Source organism: Protopterus annectens, chromosome 3.part1 (assembly GCF_019279795.1).
Source record: "Protopterus annectens isolate FY-2018-M chromosome 3.part1, PAN1.0, whole genome shotgun sequence".
Classification (NCBI taxonomy): domain Eukaryota; kingdom Metazoa; phylum Chordata; order Ceratodontiformes; family Protopteridae; genus Protopterus; species Protopterus annectens.
The window spans coordinates 1,003,299,653-1,003,323,495 of NC_056732.1; positions in this window are offsets into that span (position 1 = coordinate 1,003,299,653).

The following is a 23,843-nucleotide window of genomic DNA, read 5'->3' on the forward strand; positions in this document are numbered from 1 at the left end:
ATATCTATATGGTTCCCATTCAGAAGCCTGAAACATCATAAGCCTGAAAATCAAAATCCTGAAACCAAAAGCCTGAAAATTCAGAATCCTGAAAACTCAAAATCCTGAAAGCCCAAAATCCTGAAAGACCAAAATCCTGAAAGACCAAAATCCTGAAACTCAAAATCCTGAAAACACAAATAATGCTAATATGTCACTATAAAGACACTATCTACCAACTGACCCTGACCCTAACCCTAACCCTAAGGTCCGTCACTATCGCACACTCACCTGACCCGCGCCCTAAACCTAACTCACTTAAACCGCCCCTAACCCCAATATTTGTCACTATTGCATACATGCCTAACCTGCACCCTAACCTAACTCACTTAAACCGCCCCTAACCCTAAAATAAAACCAACTGCACACTTACCTGACCCCAACGCATGACCTAACACCACAGGGCTAACAGTAGCAAAGCCACAATGACATCAGTATGTCTATTTTGTGTTTTCAGGATTTTGAGTTTCAGGATTTTGGTCTTTCAGGATTTTGGGCTTTCAGGATTTTGAGTTTTCAGGATTCTGAATTTTCAGGCTTTTGGTTTCAGGATTTTGATTTTCAGGCTTATGATGTTTCAGGCTTCTGAATGGGAACCATATATATATATCTTCAGCTAATATCTTTGTAAGTTAAAAACCATCTTGGTAGGTAAATTCCCTTTTTTACCTTTCCATGGATTTTAATTTCAAGACCTGTGAGTCAGTTGGGGTGGTGTACTTGACTAAGTGTCAACAATGCAACAGGTTTTATATTGGCAAGACAGAGCATTCTTTTAAGCAAAGAATAAATGAGCACCAGTATCATATTACTAAGCAGAAAATTACTAACATATTGTGGATAATCCTTCACGCCAGTTTTGGTATACTGTTCTAGAACAAGTTAAGAAAAACACCAGAGGGGCCATGGGAGTTGAAGTTAGAAGAAAAAGAGTTGCTATGGCAACTGAAAACTAACACGTATACTTTCCCTGGATTGAATGAATATTGTTCAATCAAATGTGTTGAAATTAAAATCCTTGGAAATGTAAAAAATAGAATTTACCTACCAAGATGGTTTTTAACTTACATAGATATTAGCTGAATTAGTATTGCATTATTAAGGTATTCTAATAACTTTTTAGTTTTAGTAAAGTATTTATTATTTTGTGCTTAGTGACTGGTTGACTGTGATTTAAATTGTAGAAATTTTGCATTTCAGTAATAGTATGTATGTCTTTTTAAGAATAATTATGATGTAATTTTAATCAATTAATGACAGATTTAACATAGATTTGGCCTTTTGGGTTTGTCTGAAAAAGTTCATTTCACTCTTGTGAATGAAAACACTTACAATAAAACCCATGGATTAAGGACTCCTGCCCCCAGATTTACAACTCTTCCGTGCAGCTAGTCTAGCCCTGCACGGAAGCGGCTGCTTAGGAGCAGGATGGCAGCGTGCCATGCATATTAATGAAGGCGTGCTGCCCAACCTCCTAGGCATACACAGAACATGTACGAGTGCAGGGGAGCGTGTCTGAGAGCAGAACTCTCAGAATAAACACGCCCCTGCAATGTAGAACAGCAGAAAGTGGAAATAAATCAGTGAGGCCGCACACAGGCATATCCCCACCAACAGTCCCCCATGTGTACAACAGCAACAGTACATATAAATAAACCGAAGAAAAAACGTTATATATTTCTTAAATCCGAGTACAGCTAACCATAGGTGCGCGGCTGTGCCCAGCGCTTAGCTATGGTCAAAACAGCTTAAAAGGCTGAAGAGGATAACAAGGAAGATGTATGCAAATGAAGCAGCACAGCAATAGTGTAGTGGGCAGGGCATCCGCCTAACGAGCAGGCATTCTCAGTTCGAGTCCCACAGCAGCACATGCCATTCTCCATGTGAAATCTGTATATGAACATTTTTTCTCATATATTTGCAGTATAACCTACTAAATAACATTTATATGTGAACTGGACTACTGTATTAATAAGGCACTAGTAAGCAGGTTTAAGCACAAATAAGCAGTAGTAAGCATATATAAGCACTAGTAAGCGTGTTTAAGTGCATTTGAGTGGGGGGAAGCATTACCTACACAGATTAAGCAAAGTAGAAGCTAACTGAGTGTTAGAAACTGTAACTGGAGGTTAGCAGTGCTTAGCTCCAAGCAAACCTCTGCACACCCGTGTACAACTACTGTAAAGTGCCGTAATCACTCTGTACCCAACGGCCCATGTTCTGCCCAGCAAGAAAATAAACAGCTTCTGCAAGGCTCGAACTCAGGACCCTGTACACTATAGTCACAGTAGTTAATCACTAAGCCATCATAGCAATACATATGAATGAGATATCAGCAAACTAACCCTCATCACAGGAAAATCAAACTGAACATGTGAACTGAATCTATGTACAGTGTGATGTTGTATAACCTGCTACATAACATAAATATGTGAACTGGAGTACTGCAGTAAGCATAGATGTGAGGAGTTGTTGTAATCAAGTGTAGAAGTCCCCAGGACCCCATACAGTGTATGTATACATGAATCATGGATACCAGACACATATATAACCTGCAATGTATAGTAAATCACTGCCAAAAGGCAAATTAAATGCTAATCAACTTTTAAGCAATGCTAACCGCTGCACAGCTCAACCTAGTAAGTGTAAGCAGTGTGTAGGGCAGCCAATTCAATCTGTCTAGTGGTATACCTCTTTAAGCAGTGCCAACCTTAGGTAAGCAAGTGTGCTCATAGCTTAGCCTATTCAAAACTGGCCAATCACAGAAATGTGTGGGAAACTGGCCGTATTTAAACTCACAGGCAGGAATACTACCCATAACTGGTTGTAGCTTCCTACTGCAGGCAGAGTGGCTGGAGTGGGTGAAGGCACTTGATTTAAAGTGCAGCGCTGGGGCATCCAGGAGTCAAAAATCATAGTTTGGCTCCTGGCAAAACACCATGAGGACAGACTACTACAGGGCCAGTACCAGGGCTCGCAATATAAAATGGAGGCTTGGGACAGTCTCACCCGTGACCTTACCACTGCCACAGGTATCCCCCAGACTGGTGAGCAGGTCAGGCACCACCATGCTGACCTGAAGCGGCGGAGGGGGGATGTACCAGAACAGTGGATCCAGAAATCACATCAGATGCCTAATGGCCCAGTACTGAGTAAGTATTCATTCTACTAAGTAGGTAATAATTGCCTAGCTTGTGTAAACTATGGATAGGTATGGCTAAATATCACTGTATTTCTCTGTCAGCTGCAGATGAGCGGGCTGTGAACCAGCAAGCCCATGATGGTAGGTTGCAAAGGCTACGTCGCGAGGCAGGTAATAATTAATCTGCATGTACTGTCATAACAAATAAATATAAGAGCCTGAGAAAGTGTTGTACCAGTAAATATAAATGTGTACTATTCTGTGAATAAAGGTATAACCCCTAGAGTGCTTCTGTTTACTCTTCATTCATATGTTGTTAAACTGTTGCATACTATAAATAGTACTGTTGTATTAAGCAGTGTTAGCCACACTGTGGTATGCAGATAAAATGGGTATGAAGGTCTATATAACAATGTTGGAAGTGCCAAAAGGTCATTCATATTGTACAAGTGATGGAGACCTAGACAGAAAACATTAGAAAGCTTCACATCAATTCCCTGATAGCACAGTGTACTGTGATGTTAACTGTAAGTTTTTTGTCACACACAGCAGGAGTTTGGATCCCGGGAGTGCTAGTAAGTTGTATGGATAATCATACCCCACAACTGTACAGATTTTGTTACAATGTTCAGATAGAAAGCTGTATGCCTAATTACACCCAACAACAGTACAGAAATGGCCCACATCACCAGCCTGGTACCCTGTTCCCCTGAAAAATCAGTGTGATGATCCAAGAAATGTAGGCAGCTGTTAATGACATATAAATGATAGTCAGACATATACATAGTCAGAGAATGTATATGAAAACAAACCTATCATTACAGCATCTCAACCAAAGTGTATGAGAGCAATTCTCAACATATATTGCATTAGCACCTGCATCTTGTCACACCTGTATGTAAGACACCGGTCACGTATATAATAATCTATAAACATACCATTGTACAATATAAGGCCATTGGGTAGTGTAATAATACATGTAAGGGACAGATCACGGCAGTGACTATGAATGTAATGAAAACTACAAGGATATATTAGTTAATTGAACTCTCTCTCTCACCCCTACCATATGTGCAAAAATAACCCAATGACACACCTCAGTCGGTATGTGTACACTCCAAACTTTTGTTGGGACATATGTCCTATTGGTTTATACATATTCACATTTGTTGCTATGCATCTGCCATGTTAAAATACCCCCGTATTGTTGGCCTGTTGTCATCAATGAAAGTTGCATGCTGTTGTAATGGCCACTGTTGTTCCATATATGCATGTGTTCTGCTTGCTCTGCAACTGTGTTACATCTGGTGTGTTGGGTTAATGGGTATACCTATGCATCCTGTTATAACTAATCCTGAATGCTGCACAAACCAAAAACAAAAGTACGACCCAGAGACGCTGTCCTAAGCACTTTCGTTCTATTAATGCAGAACTTCTTCAGAAACAATACATTCATTCCACTTACATCAATAAATACTGTTAACAATTAACCAATGCTACTAATTAGCCACTCATCCTAAATCTATTGTGAAATCATGACTAACTCAATTGTGTATTTAAACATACAGATCATACCAAATCAAACAATACCTGTTTACATATATAAATAATCAATTTTGGCAATAAAAATATGTTTATCTAAAAAAGTAACTAATTATGCTAAAATGAAAAATTATCTTCAGTTGTTTTTAAACTTTAAAAGGCATTTTATAGAAATCTTTTCATTAATGCCTGGTATTACATCAGCTTTTAAAATAATTTGCCCTTTGTGGTCCAACACTTCAAGGTAAGCATTAAATCTATCCACAAATTTAACTGTGTTTACTTTCTCAACTACCATAAAATGGATTTGTTTTAAATCCTTACATTTGATAGAATGTCTAGCCAAGGCATTATTTAAATTCTTTTTCTTAATTGCTGCTATATGTTCTCTGATCCTGCTTGATAATCTCCAAATGGTTTTACCCACGGAAAAACATTTACATGTGGAACAAATAGTAGTGTATACTAATCCTTCAGTAGTGCAGGAGTATCTGCCTTTAGCCGTAAATAAGAATCTGTTATGTTCAATGTGTTCATGTGTTCTGCTTGCTCTGCAACTGTGTTACATCTGGTGTGTTGGGTTAATGGGTATACCTATGCATCCTGTTATAACTAATCCTGAATGCTGTTGACTATTACTAACCCATATCTGTCTGTAAACTGCAACACCATAGCTCATATGGGAAGTCTGGTACCGGCAGACCCACCTGTCCCACCTCAGCTGGCCATGGCACTGGACACCAGCACATCTGGGGCCCAGCCTGGGACCCCCTCCTCTGTAGGCCCTGCACCACCTTCGAGTGGAACCACCACAGGGGATGGGGCTCGCCCCCTCCTGGGAGCGGGGCAGAGAGGAATCAGTCACCCGTTGTCAGGTCCAGGCCGTGGTGCATAGGGAGATTGATAGGGCTGTTTGAGACCAGCTATGCCAGCTTGAGGGCCGAGTGGGCAGTTAGATGGTGAGCCTGCCCCTCCTACACAGCCCTCAGCATGGCCACCTTTGGGGCCATGAAGGTGCAGTGGTGACTGCCTATGGGTGGGGACCTCAGTCCCACTGTTTCCATTTGGGGGCTCATGGGCTTGCAACTTCCAAACACCCCTCCCCGTCCAAGGTGTTTACCCCCTACATGTGTCATATACCACCCCTGTATGTGTCTTGTCTGTTAACCTACCCAACCTACCTCCCGAAATATACCTACTACCCTTCCCCAACATCCCACTCTCACCTGAAAAAAAAAAAGGGCAATCTGTTCCCACAAAAAAACTCACCCCATACATAGCTGTCCATTTCTCACACATGTTCACTGGACATATGTAATCTGGTCTAATTGGCATCACAATGAATTTATGTTGTCCTCACCCCTCTCCCAGGGGTTTGAGTATCCAAATCTACCTCCAAATTCAGTGTATATGTACAGCTGTTCTTGTAAAAAAATGGGCAGCTATGAACCTTTCCTACACCCTTCCTGCACATGCCTAGCTATTTTCCCTACTGTCTTTCCCTCTTTGTGCCCCTTTTTCACCACTTTCCTGTCAATCCTTTTTTCTTTTCTTTTAAAGAAATGAGCATGGGGCTTAGGGGCAGTATGCACTTTTAAGCACCAGTAAGCGGGTTTGCACCTGTTTGCACAGGGGTAAGCAATATTGCAGCTAACTGAGTGTAAGACACTGTAACCAGAAGTTAGCAGTGCTTACCCCCGCACAAACCCACTTACAACTGCTTTAAAGTGCCTTAATCACTCAGTATCCAACCGCCGGTGTTCTGCACCACCAACAAAATAAACAGCTCCTGCACGGCTTGAACCAAGGAGCAACCCAAAAACGACCAGCAAAAAGGAGAAAACACTCTTTATTGTCACAGACCGGTTTCGGTCACAATGACCTTTATCAATGTGAATAAATAACGTAAATAATAGAAAGGCTGTTTATATAATCACAAGATATACAAAACCATCAATTCCACCCATACCCTGTTACCAGAAAAAAAAAAATTAAAGAAATATGCACAACCATATGTGGAAAAAACAAAATTAAATGTGATTAATAAAACTGTGATGACTGCACATGTAAATATATACATAATATATCACTATATGTATATGTAAATATATATATATATGTATATCTCTATATACATGCACATAGCCATAATAAAAGGAATATACATATGTAAAATAAAAAATGAAAAATAAAAATATATAAACCACCATAACTCAAAGTGACTGGGAATTATATCATAGATGGTCATTCAAACCTGGGGGAAAAGACCCCCTAAACGTATGAGCCACATTTTTTCTTTCTTATTTAAAACTTCGTGCCATTTATTCTTGGAAAAATTTAAACCTACAACTTTGTCGATAATGGTGAATGTAAATCTAGCAGTTGTGTGGACATGGGTATGTTTATATAAGGCATTGGTGATTACCTTGTTGCGTATGTTACTCAAATGTTCAGAAATTCTAAGTTTAAAGGACCTAGAAGTCTGGCCTATATAAAAGGCCGAACATTTGCACTCAGCAAGGTAAATCACCCAACTACTATTGCAATTGCATAGAATACGAATATCAAAAACTTTTGGTATATTCTTACTTGATAATTCTTTGGTTTTTAGAACATGTTTACAAAGTGTACAGTGGTCACAAGGGAAACACCTACGTGGCCTAGTTCCCCCTATGGACATTTGTATTTTGTTGTTATATAATCCACCGGATGGATGTTTTTTGTAGTAACTAAAATGCCCCCCTGAGGTAGTTCCTTTCCTGTAGGAAAAATAACATCTACTATCCAATATTTTAGCTAGATGTTCATCAGTGCTTAGTATGTCCCAATATTTATGTATAACCCTGGTAAAAGAGATAACATTTTTACCAAAAGTTTTAGTAAATCTAATTTTAGGGTTTTGACCAGACCTGAACTCATGAAAAGTTAATAATTGATCCCTAGACATACCATCTACAATGGTCTTAGTCTGGAATAAATGCCTGTTTGAATATCCACATTCAATAAACCTGTTGGCAAGATCATTATTACACATAGTGAGATCAGCTTGTTGAGAACATATTCTCTTATTTCTCATATATTGGGATTTAGGGATATTACGCGTAATGTGACCTGGGTGACAGCTGGAGGCGTGCAACAACGAATTGGAATGAAAAGGTTTCCTATATATTGTACTAGCCAAAGAACCATCTTGTTGTTTTGTCACCAAAACCAAGGACCCTGCATATCATAGACAAAGAGATTTACCACTAAGCCATGACAGATACAAATATATTTGATGTTTTCAGAAACATATCATCCAGTCCAGTCATGCAACAGCACAGAGAATGTATACCTACAGCTAGATGGATGTGTGTGTGCAAATATATTACTATCTAAATGGATACAATATATCTATAGATGTAGTCACATATATATATATATATATATATATATATATATATATATATATATATATATATATATATATATATATATATATATATATATATATATATATATATATATAAACATCCAGAGATATATACATATATATAAAAAATTATGAGCAGATATACATGCAAATGCCAACAACTACACATATATATATATATATATATATATATATATATGTCAACATCCATACATCCACATATACACAGCAAATTACACATATGTATGCAGATAAATGTCCCCATAGGTATATATGGACATAGTTAGAAATATGTAAGCAAATATATACACCTACAGAGGTATATATGGCCAGACATCTGTAGATAGCAATGGTAGATTAACAGACACATATATGTCCACATGCACCGTGAAAGGCCTTGAGAGGCCCCAAACAAAATACGTCACATATGAATTGGCATACCTCCTTCCCAGACAAACACGTCCACCCTGCAAAACACTACCAAGCTCAATGTAATGTACGTGTGTCCTTGAAATAGGGATTTAAATTAGCCCTAGGTCATGTTCCACATGTTGACATCACATCCCCCTCTCCCCTACCCACTAGGCGGCCCGAGCAGTACAGGCCCATCTAACCAAGGCCATCCCCAACTTATACATTCATTACCCACAGTTCCGCTTCCCCCCACCCGCTACCCACACGCAGCCACCATCTCAACCCTGGTTGCCGGCCTGTAGCTACCACACCACCACACATTGCCTCCCCTCAACACCCCTCCCCCTCAGGACCTATCCCTTATGTTGTCTTGACCCAAGTATCCTAGTTCTGGCATATGCCATTGTCCATACACATAGCCATGGGTACCTATGTAATTCTGGGTGTAGACAAAGGTTGTATACTCAATGTTTGAGTTGTCCCGCATGGGACCAATGATTACCTGGTACTAATATAGACTTCATGTGTGACTCTGTGTACACTAACGGAGTTAGTTGTAGGTAATGCAAAGCATACATGGCATACAAGGTTGGCCGGTATGCACATGAAACAGTACCCAGCAATAACAGGCAACATGACAGGATATGCAGCAGCAGAGAGACACAAGAGAGACTTTGGAGCGATTAAGTATCATTTATCTGCATTTTCTTGCTGCCTTTAGCTAATTCTGCCTAAAACAATGATTTTCTAGAGTTTCTGTGATTTAAATAGCTTGTTTCTGCTACATATTGTACTTATTTTACTGCCTGCACTTTAACAAAGTCGTTTTTGTGTTTAAATTACCTGTTTAACTGTTGTAGACTACACACTCAAGTGTGATAGCTATTTCTGTGCATTTAAAGTGTTTTTTTGATTGTATCTGCTTTATTTTCTGGAAAAAACAAAAAAATATACTTGTTTTCCCACCTTTCTAATCTAGTATAGTCCAGTTTTCAGGTTAGTGCTGAATTCAGGGCTGTGTTACAAGTTTCTGTGTTTGCCCATACCTTACTTGGATAGAAGGAAGTTTCGCAGTTCACTGTGAGAGAGGGAGCTTTGAGCAGACTATTTGTTCCTGGAGGAGTGATTTCAGCCCAGAAATCAGTAGTTTATTGGCCATTTTGAGATAATTTCTCTCTCTTTCATTTTCCTGCTATAAAACCCGCATTTGTGCAGTTTTGCTCGCCGGGCAGCGCCGGTTAGCTAGGGTATAAGTATTCCCGGCTCCAAAAAGTCTACTCTTCAGTTTTTCCCTTGGAACTAGACAAACTTTCAACTTAAGCACTCAAACCATTCACTTCTCATCCAGACACTTGCTCAAAACTCATAGCAAGCACTAATAAACCTTAGCACTAGACCCCCCTATACTGTAGAGAAGGACAAGGCTCTCTATACGACCTTACCAGCCAATCAGTAAAACAGTTCACTGTACCTATCCAGGCATGTCCAAAGGGCAGTTTCAGGTGTACTCTTCGGTCCAACTGGTGAATCTGGCCATTTAGAAGCAATGTTATAATTGTCTCATGTACACAGACAACCCTCTCCTCCTTCCACCATACACTAATACATGCAAGAAATGCAATTATACAGCCAAACGGCAGGCTAAGGTCTCTCAACCCAAGACTAGACCAGGCAGTCAAGAGGAGAAATGAATTACTTGCATCACACCACCAGTCTCACATAGACCTATGAAACCAGCACCGGCAAAAAATACACATAAATACATGAAAACATACTTGGAGGCTCTAAATAAAAATCTGCAAAAGCAACAGAGACCTCCAAAGCAGACATCCAAGCAACCTCCACCCCCCAAACACAAACCATGAAACACATACTTCATAAAACCAGTGTGCCACACAATCACAGCCCTTAAGGCAAACTAACATACAAAACACACTAGTAATAGGTGACTCTATAGTCAGGCACACTAACGTCCCACTCACTAGGCTGAACAAGGAGAAAGTTACTGTTAGCTGCCTGTCAGGTGCTAGGATCCACCACATAACACAAGCACTCAGGTCACTCCAGAACAACTACAAATATGACTCTGTCATTGTCCATGTTGGTGTGAATGACCTGAGCCATACCTCCCTGGACTACATGAAAAGAGACATGGAGAAGCTCTCTGATTACGTAGCCCATGCCAGTATGGCCCTGACCCTGAGTAGCATCCTGCCCTCACCAAGAATGATACCACGGTATAGAGAAAAAATTATCAATTTCAACAATTGGCTAAGCTTCTGGTGTCATTCAAAGGGGATCCAGTGTCTGTCAGCCTGGGATGACATGCTAAACAAGCCATGCTGCTTCGCTAGAGATGGCTTGCACCTGTCACCCTTAGGCTTTTGAATAATGGCCAAGGCTCTTGCCACCCCCATAGTGCCTCTTTTAGACTAGGCTCAAAAGACAAACCCACCACCGTAAATAGCACAAGTAACAAAAACCTGAGGGTAATGCTACTCAATGCCAGAAGTCTAAACCTCAAAATGCACACACTCGAGGCACTCCTCATTATGGAGAAAATTGATATATGTGCAGTAACAGAAACCTTGTTTAAGGCTCCAGAGAGCACCCCAGCACTACCAGGCTACAACTCATACCATACATTTCGGCCACAAAACCTGGACCGAAATACAAAAGGCGGGGGAGTATCCATATTCATCAAGGATACCCACACCTCCAGGTTAGTGGCACAGCACGATGTTTCAGAGATCATCCATGTGCAACTAACAACAAGCAAAACTGCTATTCAAATTATAGCTTGCTACAGATCACCCTCCATGTCCCAGGACCCCCACTCCGCATTCCTGGAAACACTGGGAAACATAAAGGTCCTACCAAACACCCTGATATTGGGTGATTTCAATTACCCAAACATTAACTGGGAGAACTACTCAAGTACAAACTCCCTTGCCTGACATTTCCTAGAATTTATAAACTCAAACACCCTGGATCAACTGGTCAATACCCCCACCAGAGGTGACAACATATTGGACTTGGTCATCACCAACATAGGCGACCGGTGTTCCACACTGGAGGTCAACTCCTCACTGGTTAGATCTGACCATAAACTAATCACTCTGGATAACCACATTCCACCACCACCCTCGGTCAAAGAAACCACCGTGAAAAACTTTTCAAAAGCAAACTTCACGTTACTTAAGACCAAGGTGGGAAGTTTCAAAGCCCCCCATGCTAATGGATAACACTGTCCAAGCTCCAAAATCCTTTACAAATGCAATCTATGGGCACCTACAAGAATGCATGGATTGTGCTATCCCAAACAAAACCAAGACTCACTCCTCCAAGAAAAGGAAACCAGTCTGGTGGACCCCTGTCATAAACAAGCTATACAATAGAAGGAGGAAACTAGTACAGAAAAGAGTAAAATCCCAAGAAGGGGAAGGCATCCCTGATCAGTATCAGCAAGAAACTACATTCCCTCATAAAATCATCCAAGGCTAGCTTCGAAAGAAAAATTGCCATGGACTCCAAAGATAACCACAAGGCATTCTTTAGCTATGTCAAGAATCTAAGTGGCAATTCTCAGATCTGCTCAGAGTTAGTGAGAATGGCACAAAATACACTGAACCGACTGATATAGCCAACATCCTGGCAGACAGGTTCAGTGCAAACTTCACCCCCCCACCCCCAAAAGGGCCCATAACTATACCAGAAGAATGTAGTGCCCCTGAAATCACAGACACTCAAGTTAAAACAGCCCTCTCCAAACCCAAAAGCACAGCATCAATGGGACTGGACGGTGTCCCAGGCTGCATTCTACATGAGCTCAAAGATGAATTAACCCCTCACCTAAACAAACTGTTTAAACTCAGCCTCTTCACAGGCTACATACCCACAGAGTGGTGCACAGCAACGGTTATTCTGCAACACAAAGGTGGAGCCACAACGGACCCCGGGAACTATTGCCCTATAAGCCTGACTAGCTTGGTCTGCAAAGCTATGGAGTGCATCATTATGGATCTCATTAACAGAGACATAGAAAACCTGCAAACACTGGACCCTACCCAGTTTGGCTTTGTTAAGGGCAGATCATGCCTGCTAAACCTGGTGGACTTCTTTGAGACAGTAACCAAGGCTATAGAAGTGGGAAAGGTGGTCCACGCAGCCTACCTAGACCTTGCAAAGGCCTTCAACACCATTCCCCACTTAAATATTATAGACAAGCTCACCAGCCTGAACATTAACTCCTATGTCATGAGATGGGTTGCCAACTGGCTCACGGATAGAACACACATGGTAAGAGTTGCGGGAGCTAAGTCTGACTCTAAACTGGTTACAAGTGGCATTCCCCAGGGCTCAGTCCTAGAACCACTCCTGTTCAGCATATACTTCTCAGAGGTACAGGCAAGCACAGGAGGACTATGGCTGACCAGGTTTGCAGACAACTTCAAACTAGGGGCTATAATTGACTCTCCAGCTAACACAAACATCCTCCAAAAGGGTCTCACTGAGACAGATACCTGGTGTCAAAACCATGGCCTCAAGCTAAATGCCAAAAAGTGCATAGTCATCCCCTTTGGAAAAAACAAAGTACCAACAAACTACCACATAGGTGGTAGCCCCCTAAATATGGAAGACATAATAAGGGATCTGGGGACCAAGTAAATAGTAACCTCTCCTTTGATAATCACATTGCCAAAGTGGTTAGAAAATCTTTCTATGTGGCCCACCTAATCACAAAAGGGTTTTCATCCCGATCGAAAGAGGTCATTGAGGCCCTCTACACATCACTCATCAGACCCATCATAGAGCACAATGCCCCATTTGGGATGTACCTTACAAGACCCCTGCAACAACTGGAAAGACCACAGAAGTACATCACCAAGAGGATCACTGGCATCAAACAGATGCCCTATGCAGCTTGCCTGAAGAAACTCCAGCTGTACTGGGTCGTATACCGCCTACTCAGAGGTGATCTTTGCCTGATGTACAAGGCCATGTCCAACCCAGAATTGATGGACATGCTCCACCTAAAGAAAACCATACCCCCTTGAGCCGCACGCTCCAGGGATCTAAACCTCACCACAACAATAAAAGGGACGTGCTGGAGGAATAGATTCCTGTCCCAGAGACTTCCCATGCCCTGGAACAAGATTCCAATCTACATTAGGCAGTGCTCCTTGCTAACCCTCTTCAAGAGAAAAATTGATGAGTGGATGGGAAACAGAAAGCTTACCCCAGGGATCACTTCAATGGCTCTGCTGGACAGAGGTACAGGGAACTACTATAAGGGGGCAGCAAAAGCCAACACATTCCGGCTAGGCTTAAGTACCTACCTATGAACCCATGAACCTATATATAGAGGTATGTGTGTGTGTGTGTGTGTGTGTGTGTGTGTGTGTGTGTGTGTATATATATATATATATATATATATATATATATATATATATATATATATATATATATATATATATATATACCCATAACTACATGATGATATACCTCTCCCTCTCTGCAGTACAAATGTATAGACAGACATATATATAAATACCCACATATAGATATATACATATGCAGACACCCATACATCCACATGTCGTTTTATATATATATATATATATATATATATATCTATATATATATATATATATATATATATATATATACATATATATATATATATATATATATATATATGTGTGTGTGTGTGTGTGTGTAAATATACACAGATATATAGCTAGGATATGATACAGCAGTTAGGAATTACATATGTTCACAGGTCGTGCCAATGGGTGTGAGGGGCCCAATCAACAAACGTGTAACACGTAGCATCAACCCCCCCCAGCTTGACAGATGAAACATACAAACACACAATAAAAGTAAATGAACCACTGCTTCCCAGACTACAGGCAGGATACTACCAGTGGGAGAGACCCACCAAGTCTAATCTTGAAACAAAGACAAGAATGTCCCTTGCAGGACAACCCAAAAATTGTATGCATATTCGGGTTTCCAGCCATTACACAGATAACCTACTGCAGGGCATGCATGTTCCCCTGAAGACCAGGTTGGGGAAGCCTGATGACCCATGGGGCGATACAACATACATGATGGGTCCTGAGAAGTGGAGAGTGGGCAGTGTGTAGTGGTGTGTTTAGACCCAATGTGCACCCAGACTAATGAAGAGTGCAGAAGAGGAGGTGTGGGGGGGACTATGAGTATGAAATTATGGGCCTAGGAGTGCAGGTGCTGGCTGGAGCGGTTCTATGTGGACTGCTGCAGGGATGTAAGCAGTCACGCCTGGTACGAGTCCCACTGCAGCAAAGTCTAGTTTACATGGCAAAGGACGGTACAACCAGATGTGTTGTTACAAACCCACTAAAAGACACCAAAGAACACATGGTGGCAACACCCCCACTGTAGGCATGCAAGCCGAACTAAGTGGCATCACAAGGTATTATTGCTGTCCTCACCCCCAACCAGGGGTGTGAGTGTCCAAACCTACCCCCAAATGCAGGGTATATACACAGCTGTTGCTGTAAAAAAAATGGCCAGCTGTGGACCTTCTCGTCAGCCTTCTTGCACATCCCTGGACATGTCCCCTACTATCAGCCCTTCTGTGTGGCCCAATAACACCACTTACCTATCGACCCCTGTTTCATTACTAGTAATGTTCATAGTCACAAGTAGGTGACACCCTCCTTACAACTATATTGGCAGAATCTGGAACCCCCAACTTATGTGTATTACCGCAGCTGTCCCACACGACACATGTAAATAACATATGAAGAGAAACCTCAAGCACACCTGGATCACCACCTGCTCACCACCTAGTGAAGTCCACACCCTCAACTAACACTCCATACCCCTACACCAACTAGTGACACAGACACCTCTTGTCCTGCCTCGCATACAAATCCCAACATCCTGCAAACCTGCACTACTGCTCCCCCACCAATGAGCCCAACTGCCTACTATACAGTTAAAATGTCCCCCCCCCTCCACCTACCTACCTATATACACCTTCACTATTCACATCTACTCTACAACACATGTATGGCATAACTAAACCTAACCCGAATACCTGAGTGTAACCTATCCAGAACTGCTAAACTAGAATCCCACTTCCCCTTAAACTGACCTTCGTCAACAGTCATACCTGACATGTACACCTGACTTAAGCATGTATAATATCGACAAGTTAATGAAGTAGCATGGGGGTATGCGGCAGCAAGTGGGCTTACGCCTGTTTGGGCGGTGGTAAGCAATGCCCACACTGGTTAAACAATGTGGAGGCCAACCCAGTGTAAGACACCATAACCGGAGGTCAGCAAGTCTGAGCCTCGCGTACACCAGCTCATACCTGCCTACACTTCCTCCACAGTGCCTTAGGCACTCTGTAGCTAACAGCTCTTGCTGTGCCCAGTAACAAAATAATCAGCACTCCCAGGCCCCCCCCTGCACACTATAGTCCAAGTGAGATACCACAAAGGCATGGCAGATATACAATCAGCTGCTGTTATCACAAACATATCCGGCACAGTCAGTCAATAGTATAGGAAATGTATGTAAGTATGTGGATTAATACCAGCAAACATGCACATTGCTCAATCACAGTATTCCGAGCAGTCTATGAGTATCAATGAACAGTGCCTGTCCACACATACTGTGAGAACAGCAGTCTTGTATAATACTGAAGAGAGGAATGGAAAACAGGGCACTCCGTGGGGGCGTGCTTCATCCATGGAAGCGGGAGATGAGGCTGGTCTGGTGTGTGAGCAAACTGCTGCTTCTCAAACCCTTGGCAGGATACTACCAGTGGGAGAAACAGTGTAGACCAGCAAAGTCTACTCGTGACACAATAACAGGTCTGTCCCTGGCGGGATGAACCATACTTTGTTGGTCACAATGATATTTCCACCAGTATCGGAGGAGGATCAAGGGAAGGCTTGAACGTACCTGAACTAAACAGATGAAGAGCCTGCAGAAGGTTGTCAAGACAATAAAATGGAGGAGTACAGAGACGTGCAGAGAGGGAAATGTGTGGAGGTGTGGTATGGCAGGGCTAGCAGCTGGAGAATGGATGGATGCTGTGTACATGGAGCTCGGGGGCTGGGGAAAGGGAGCATGGGTATGACATTAAGGTAGAAATATGCAAATTAAGCAAAACTGCAATAGTGTAGTGGGCAGAGCATCTGCATAATGTGCATGCATTCCCGGTCTGAGTCCTATTGCAGCACATTCTTTTTTCCATGTGAAATCAGTATATCAACATTGTTTTGCTATATAACCTACTAAATGACATTCATCCTTGAACAGGAGTACTGCATTACACATAGACTCACTCACTATTCAAATGACATGAGACGACACACAGGTATGTATACACAGACAACCTTTAATGGTGTATTTTACAATAATGTATGCCATTACTTACAGCACATAGATCTGGACTTATTTAATCAATGAGGAATGCAAGGCCCCCACAAAACAGTAAATACAGACAGTGCGGATATATAACGTACTATGCTGTCCAGCCCAAGCCTGTACAACTGTAGACAAAGGATTTGCCGTCAAGATAGGTAACAATAAACAATAACATATGTAGTTCAGTAGCCGCCAGTTACACCCTGTAGTCAAGGCCTAGGGGGACATTTATTACCTGTGCTACTGTCTATGTATCTGTCACATGTATGGACCCTGATCAACAAATGTTGTGGAAGTCCACGATATGACTGGGATGATAGCAGGAATGCTAGCAGTAAATAATGATAGGCCAATACCGAACAACCCTTAACCGTATCACAGCAGGACAAAGCCAGCCATATATGTGGAGGACAGAGGCAGGAACACAGGGCCATACACGTAATATTGCTGTTACACACACTGCAAATTTCTGGTGTTACAGGATTCGTTGCAAAATACTCTTATGCAGGAATAACATATCAGGAACACAAATGGAAGTAGCCATGTACTGATAGCATGAAACAGACAGATTGCCAGGGATATATCTAGGACAAGACCTGTGTGGTGCACAGGCAAAAGCAAGCAGGCAATCTACTGGCCATCATGTGGATAGGCCCACTGTTGAGAGCTATGCAGACAGACTGCATTCCATCCTAAACTACTATGTACACGCAAGCACTGCAAGACCAGCAATATACAATGCACATAACAGCACTACTCACTCTGTCTGTAGGTCTGGAACTTCTTATAATTGTGTAGTTGCCCTGTGTCTGCAAGCCCTGCTGTAATACTGCAGCCTGCCATCTGTAACACTGCTGCCACATACAGGAAAGATGTCCTCCATACTGGAAAGGTGAAGGGACAACGCCCACATGAGTAAGCAATTTATAGTACTGGGTTGCCATCACAATGGTTAACTGAATCAGTACACAGCAGGCTGCACACAGTCAGCAACTGTTGCACACTGATTGGTGCAAAGCCCCAAAAAAAAAAAAAAAAAAAAAAAAAAAAAGATAGAACGAAACTTACACACAGTGGGAAACAAAACCCTACAAGCCAAAACCGGGAAGGCATCACACCCATCCAAAAAATAAAAGGTATGTAAAACATAACTGTTTGTAATCTAATGTAGTATGTGGTATAGATTAATAGGATATATGATGTTGAATGTTTGATATGTGCCATCTGTAGTTGTCCCTGTAATGATGTCCCGCTGAACAACTGTTCTGGACAATACTGTCTGTCTCTGTAAGCAGTGGGACATACCCGCCAACTGTGCAGATCAGCAATGAATGACAAAGATGTCAGCCATAATATCTGTGTATGTTATGTTAGTGTGGACGATAGCTGGTGGTGGCAGTACTGCCATCATGATAGACACATGGGTGTCAGAGCACACCACTTGCAGGACAGTCATGTTAATGTGTAATGTAGCGTGCACAAATGCCATAGGTGTGTAATAGGCATACCAGCAATCTCACACCATATTTACCACCCTAATGTTAGTCTGTGTTCAGATGTGGCACCTGTCTGTGTTGCAGCAAGGCGGAACAGTGCAGCTTTGAATGAAAGACAGTTACAGAATGCGGACCAGATGTCTGTATGCACTACACATATCTGTATGTTATAGAATGTGATATGTATGTGTACAGATACACAGACACTCATATAGACATAGGTATATCAACAACGTACAACATATATCTACACATATATGTACATAGATGTATCTTTATACACATATATAGTGGCACTGACAATGGCATGCAGGTGAAATAGTCTGTAACAGGCCAGCAAAGTTAAATGTCCCCACAGGGAGCATGGCTACAAACACATAACACAAAGTGTGGCACTTACACATAGCATAAAGCCTGGTACAATACAACATATATTCCAATGGTAGGTAAGCAGCTGACATAAGAATTGCAGTCTGTGAACGGTTTGTTGTAGCTGATATGGTGGGTGGGAGACAAATATGTGTATTAAGAACTATGGTAACCCTGCTGTATGGGTGGCTCAGACCTGTTTCCACTTTGTCTTCCAGGAAACATGTCACATAGTCATTTCCCACGTACAGCACTGCTGAGACAGAGATCATTATCGACCACCTGGTACAGCACTACGAACTGCTGTTTGGGCAGACAGCCCATGACCAGCAGGAAAGGACTGCCCTGTGGAACAAGCTAGTCCACAGGGTCAATGATGTCGGACTGCATAACCACAGTTATGAGCAGGTCCGGCGTCATTGCACGGACCTGCTTTGCCATGTACATTGGCGTGCAGCTGCCGTAAGGGAGGACCACCTTGCATCAGGGGGAGCAACCCACCCATCCACCCCTCACCTGTGTGGAGGAGCTTCTCAGCAGCCTTGTGGCACCTGTCTGCCTGCAGCATCAACACCTGGCAGGGCACATCTTGGAGGTGGGTGCCAATGACACACCAGCTGTGGAGCATGCAGGTAAGCCCCCAGGGCACATCGGTACCCCACTCTTGTGTATGCATCTGCATCTGTACAGGTACATCATGCAAATCTGTGATTTCATATTCATAGTCTGCTGCTGTGTAGTAGTAATAAACAGTTGTATATACGTTGTAATATTGTGTAATTCTACTGTTGATGTAACAAAATGCTGCACTCACCTTTTATGAATGCTTCAGCTGTGGCCACTGACATCAGCTTTCTCACAATCCTATGTAGGTCCCTCCAGGATACCACCATGGCAGCAGCCCATAGCCGGTGAGTATGGTTCGTGTTCATGCATGAGTATGGTTCGTGTTCATGCATGAGTATGGTTTGTGTTCATGCATGATGATAAACTGGGCATGTAACAGCTATGGGATATCCCATGCACATGTCTAACACACCTACCCATACTGCATGCTGTACATGTTCAGGTTTAGGTGCTGTGAAATGCATTGCATCACAGTAGAGACGATGCTGGGGTATCGGAAGGGTACAACAGACACATGCAAGATAACTAACATCCTGTCAATGTGCAATGTGTCCACAGGAATGTGAAGTGTGGCAGGACATACGGCCCACAGTAGGGACATGTGTGACTCAACACCACCATGGCTGCAGCTGCACACATTCAGGTTAAGTAAACATTGCAGATGTAACCCTGACCCCACATCACTCATGACAGCAGTGTGTGCACTCCAAGGGATGTGCACATGAGTAGACCTTGCAACCATGCAGAGATCTAGGACATGTGTAGGGCACCCCCCCCCACAGCTATGCTAAGGTCCACTGGTTGTCAGTGTAATAGTCTTGCACTGGTCATACATGCACTGCTGATGTTGTGATCTGTAACACAGACATCAAGCATCCACAACTGATCGCTGTTCACATATCATCCCAGGTATGAGTTGCTATAACACATAAGGGCTGTGAGCATTGGAGCTGACATAACCAACACAGTACTACAGATGCATCAATTGTTACCAAATCTGCGAGGTATGGCGCACATTACAAGGCAGGGTGTGAAACAGGTCCACAGTAACACTTTTTACATGGGTGCAGTGTTAACAGGTGGAAGGGCCATCACCTACCAACACAGCCCATGCCTCACACACATGTATACTGCCACTAGCATGAAGTCACTATAGTTGCACTGCATGCTGTTGAGCACCATATGTAATGTCTGTAGACAGAAGGGTAATGGGAGGACTGTGTGTACAAATGTTGTGCAAATCCACATGTAGGAGTGTGTGTGTGTGTGTGTGTGTGTGTGTGTGTGTGTGTGTGTGTGTGTGTGTGTGTGTGTGTGTGTAAATGCAATCCAGTGGAGTGTGGACGATGCATGTCCGATATGAGTGTGTGTGTGTGTGTGTGTGTGTGTGTGTGTGTGTGTGCGTGTGTGTGTGTGTGTGAGAGGGGTATCCATGTATGCACAGGCAATAGTGGGATTGACCACATGACAGTACTTCCCCTTGGGATTGTGCTGTACATCATGGAGTGAGACATGGGACACCAGGACAAACCTGTCAGGTATGTGAACACAGGACAGCTAATAGCATAACAAGGTCTTCAGCATAGAGCATGCATTGGGAGGTGAAGTACATAGCAGGTATACACATCATATTGCCAGCGACAGATAGGTAACCGGCTACCCACATATGCAGCACTACAGATGCAATGGGGAATTACCATAGCACATCAATGAGTGTATCCAGGTAGTACTGTTCTACGCATGATGGATCGCTTGTGCAGCAGATGTGGCATGGACTGAGCAAGACTGTAGTATGAGGCTCTGGTGTGTGACATATGTAGTGAATGTAGCAGCCCCAACCATATAGGGGCCTTGTACACCATTACTGCCCATACATAGGGTAATACAGAGTGACAGCAGTGAGGCCATGTACAACCTTCTCCACCCAAGTGAGTGAGGTGATGGAGTAACATGTCAGGTGTTGTAACCGCACCTGTAGGCATGGAGAGGAATCATACATTAATGGGCAGTAGTGATGCGTGTATATTAGCAAGTGCCATGCAGGATGGGGAACATATGTAACTGACTGTGGGACTGTCTGTAAACCCAGGGAAAGTGAGGTACTAAGGTGGCTGTCAGTGTGAGTGTGTGTGTACTGTTATGCAATGCTGTACAGGTCTTAATGTGTATATTTATTTCCCCCACAGGTGGCAAGGTGAGTCAGGGTCCCTCCTGCACGCAAACTGAGGTAGGTGTCTCTACAGACACAGATGATGATGATGGTAAAGGTGAGGCACAGGTTGGGTTGTCAGAGGCCAACACTGCACTGACATGTGTTATCAGCCTCCTAGCCACCCCAAGCCCGCACACAGTTACAGTGCCCCTACAAACCCCATCACATGTGGCCATAGCAAAGGGACAGTTGGCACTTGGTGGCAATGACCAGGAAAGTGTGGTGTCCATGCCAACTGTGTCAGGTCACAGTTGGCATAGCCAGATGTCTGGAAGACCACCACATTGGCAGATGTACTGTGGTGCTCATGGGAGGACCACAGGTCATCATGCCCCTGGCAGAGATGCCACAACTGGTACCACCAGGAGCATGTTTCAGGCTGTAATGGATGCACAGGCACATATGGAAATGCACACCAGACAGGGCCTGAGGCTGCAGAGGTCTGTTTTTGCAGCTGTAAGTGGCAACCTCCATGAACTCACTGGTGCCTTCCATGAATATACCAAGGTCATGAATACATGGTGGAGTGAGATGTTTGGCCTCCTCGACTGTGGTATTTCTGTGGTAGAACATGTGGTGGGAGTGGTGCGACAGCCGTGTGGATGTAGGCCAGAGACACCAGCAGCTGGCGGTCAACGTGGATGTGCCAGGATGCCCAGCACTCTCATAGTGGCAGTACCAGCCCCAGCACACCACTGGGGCTGCTGTCCACACCACAGCAGGCCTCATGCATGTGGCCCTGGCCAGTCCCAAGTGGGACATGGTTCCTGCAGACATATGTCATCATCAGGGGAGAGTAGCACCTCAAGGTCTGTACCTGCATGTGCCCATGGAACCCTTGGCAGGCACAGTCGGTGTGTCCATGGCCAGAGGCAGTGAACTGCACACCCTGCCAGGTATAGTCTGCAGCTGTGCAACATCACCCATATAGGGCAGCCACATGGCGGAACTATGTGCATGCATACCCACACACTATGCAACCACACCTAGGGCGACCTTATACCGATGCACACACCACATCACCATGCCCCAATCAATGAATCACACCCCTCACCCACACACATGGTGACATGCTTGGACCACCCTCAGCCTCTGACACACCTGCAACACAACCTGTGCATATGATGATACCTGTGCCATATCCCTGTCATCCATAACATCGATGCAGGGACAGGCTACTATGGTTCTGATGCACACGGTGACTGTAATGGAGTGCCAAATTGTACCACAGTGTAGAATGTAGTCAGGGGTAATGTGTAATGCATACATGTCAGGTAGTGTAGCCATGCAGCTAAGATGTCTTTCACACACCCTGTGCATATGATGATACCTGTGCCACATCCCTGTCATCCATAACATTGGTGCAGGGACAGACTACTATGGTTCTGATGCACACGGTGACTGTGATAGAGTGCTGCAATATACTGCAGTGTAGACTGTAGTCAGGGGTAATGTGTACTGCATACATGTCAGGTAGTGTAGCCATGCAGCTATGATGCATCTCAGCTGTTGGTAACACCAATTGTTATCCCCATACTGTCATCCATTTGTGCTGTAGGTGTACATGTGTCAGCAGGAGGATGGTCTGCAGTCATATTCCACAAGGGTATGTCAGTGTGGTGACACCATGGCCATGACATATGTGGTGTACAGTTGCACACATGCCACAGGTATGTGTAACAGTTACTGGCCATGCAAAAATGACCGGTGGCCAGCTGGTACAGGTATAATCTGCACCCTTATGTCAACCCATCCACATACACACACATCCTTACTTGGCGACACTGTGTCTAGACCCCTACCCAGGTATGAAGTGCTACTGAACTGTGCGGCTGTCATTGTACACATGACACCATCTGTAGGTTGAGGAGTGTACCAGGTCACATGTTACATGCAGACCATCCACAGACACGTACAAAATGATAATGGGGATGTAATGTTTGTATATGGAGAATACATAGTGTGTCATACACATAACAGGTAGACACACATCTTAGAGACCTGGTTGTATAGTTGCTAACTAAATAGTCCATGGAGCCATATACCAGGTGTAGCATGGTGTAAAGACAGTGTACACAGCACCCACATCCCCCACTGGATATTGTATGCACTGGAACCCATCTTGATGCTCTGACATACCCACTATCATACATTGGCTAT